We start from the raw sequence: 3,027 nt of genomic DNA, 5'->3' as shown, positions 1-3,027 counted from the left end.
AACATGCACATTTTGTGATAAGGTTTGGTTTATTTTTAGGGGATTAGTTGTCCTGATCACCCCCTTCCAGTTCACAAAAAGAAAGTGGCAAGCATTTTGGTAGCATGCAAGCAACTGTACCTAACCTGCCTCTCAAGGTATTAAAAGAGGGGAGTTTGAACATAATGGTTGCAGAAAGAGTGTTGCAATAACACTTTTTGCAGCAGCAGTTGAAGAAAAACTTTTTTTTTGTGACATTGCCCAGAACTTTCTCATGGATGTCTATTTTTTAAAAGCCCTTCTTCAACAGGAATTTTTTAAGTGTATTAAATGAATCTAAGGGCTTGTTTCTTACCAGGTTAAACTGGTATAATCCTTCCCATCCCTGCATGAGCACAGTTATACTAACGTTGTTATGCACTCCAGAAAAAGGGTAGGCCAGACCAGTACAAGGGATCTTCATTTGGATATAATAGCAGTCATGTTTTGGGTTATGCTGGTTCCAGTTTAGTAGAAATTGCACATGGACCACAAATTGGGATTCTTATTAAAAAAACATGTCTGGTCCAGACCTAATCTAAGAGTTCAGTCATTCTGAGAAGTGTGATGGGAATAGACAAGAGAATGTTTGTGAAGCTCTGGATTCCTTTTCTGCAGCTCACTCTCAGACTCTCATTAGCTTAGGTAAGTCATTTGACCCTCCGGTTTCCCAAGTGTAAACACAAACACCATCTTCATGGGATTTTGTGAAGATTAATGAACTGTTTGAAAAATGTTGTGAGATTCTTGGATGAAAGGTGATGTGATATAAATGGAAAGTATCATGGACACTCAGGTTAGTCAACATAACATGTTTGCTGTGTTTGTTTAAATACTTTAAAAATAAAACTGGTGTGAGAGTGCTTAACCCGTGAAAATCCATGAGTAGTAAGGTTTAGACACCTTTTGCAATTAGCAGAAATCAAGTTTTAAATAAGCCAGCATTCAAAGTGTTGCTAAATTAAGAAGCAAAAGCCCACATGACAAAGGCCATATTTTTGAACTGGGCTGTTAACTGATTAGGCACCAAATATTAATTATATTGTGAAAGTATACCTCAACATACTTAAAACCCACAGCTTCCTTTTGACCTCATTGGGTACTGAGAGTGTTCAGCACCTCTAAAAATCAGGCTCTTCTGATACGTACAAGGTAGGTAGACCCTGGTTAAACTCTAGCTTAAAAAAGCAAAGCTTAACAAAAACCAGGCTTTTGAGAGAAATGTAAACTAGGTGGTGTAGAGTGGAAGTCGTGCATGATGTATGCTAAATATGAAATGTAAATAAAGAGTTTAATTTAAAGTTCTGACTATCAACGCGGGTGACGATTTTGCATTACTGAAACTTGTTTTTAGTATACTGAACTATATGCATAAAGAGCCATGTCTTCCTGAGGTTGGAAAAGCACTTCAGTGAATGCCAGTCAGGATCCATTTTGAGACGCATGCACAATTGCTAGGAATCTGCAAAATAACACTTTTATTTTTTTTAAGAATATGTAATGTAAGATGCATGCTGTTAGAGAAACAGTATATATTCTTTTTGATGAAATCTCCAGTTTTTTCCATCTGTCTAATTCTTCCTTTCAAATACCCCTCTTCAGTAACCTGGCAACAGGAAGTCTCTTCCTAAAGAGATTGGCAGTTTAGAGTAGCATCCCCAGAGCTGAACAAGTTGTCTATAACATTCAGCCTTTAAACACTCATGCCTGAAACAAATTCTGCTGTGCAGAAGTGGGTTGTGTTGCCTCTGCTTACCTTATATCATATTAAGACAGTCATGGGTGAACGTGCCAGAACTTATTTTGTTCCTTAGCATGAAATTTGGTCTTACTGGTGAGACTTTGTTTTGCTATAAACCATAGGTTTTTATTCACTTAAATATTTTTGCTAAAACTTCGTTCCTGACATCTGGACCTATTCGTGACACTACAATTTTGTTTCTCGTTTATGTGGCAAAGTAAGGATTTTGCTGTTCACTGTGGTCCGCTACACACAGTGTAATTGAAAAATAGAAAAATATTTGCTGTACATTCACAAGCTAGGCAGAGGATAGAGCTTGGAATTGAGACAGGAGTTCTGGTCTTAGTTCTGCCACTAACTATCCTTGGGCAAATTGCTTAGGATGTGGACACACAGCACATTTACTGCAGAGCAAACAGCAGAGACATGATGGACAGCTTTGTATCGGTGTAAATTGCTTCATTTTGGGGATGTAGTTACCTTGGAAAATGAGGAGTAAATATACAGTGGTACCTGTTGTGTGTCTTCTCCCATGGTTGGCATCAACCTCCCTAGTTCTTTGCTCAATGAAAATTGGCACCTCTGCCACCTAGTGGTCAAGGTTTATCATAGAATTTGCAAGAACTCCCAGGCAGGAGCTGGGAAGAGCTAGACTTACCTGCTCCTTACGATAGATTAAGGTTGTGGTAAACACAGTTACTGTGCTGTATGTCCTCATCCTTAATCTTTCCTTCTCTTTAGCAAGCCAGTAGAAGAGCTGAGAGGTCAGAGCTAAAGTGCCTCTGAAGTAATGTTTACAAACTTCAAGCTTATGTTAAAGCACAGAACTATTACTAATTAGCTGGGCATTTTAACTGCTGTTCTTTCTTAGTTGGTCTGATAACTTTGTTTGGAAATGGGAGAATCAGCAAAATGTGACATGAATTTGAATTCTTTTTTTTACTCTGATTGTAATATATTTTATTTGGAAGATTTCCTCTGAAGCAAGATGGTTCCATCGACTCCTTTGAAACCTAACTGTAAATTAGTGAACTGTTACCTGTGTGTTCAAGAAGTTACCTTTAGGATTAATTGGTTACTTCTTGAATTGCTTTGGACTAATAGGCCAATATCAGCTTTTGGGGAAAACTAGGAAGCCGTGTTTCCTTTTTGCGGGTAGGGTTGTTGCTGTTCTGATGATGACACCTGATATGCAAAGTGCTAGTTCTAACTTTTTTTTTTTTAAACTGTATTATTGAATATTAAATATTCTTGTGAAAAAATTCATG

This window comes from Gavialis gangeticus, unplaced genomic scaffold, assembly GCF_001723915.1.
Source record: "Gavialis gangeticus isolate Ggan-Ray unplaced genomic scaffold, GavGan_comp1, whole genome shotgun sequence".
Lineage (NCBI taxonomy): Eukaryota > Metazoa > Chordata > Crocodylia > Gavialidae > Gavialis > Gavialis gangeticus.
Note: the sequence above shows the minus strand (reverse complement) of the source record.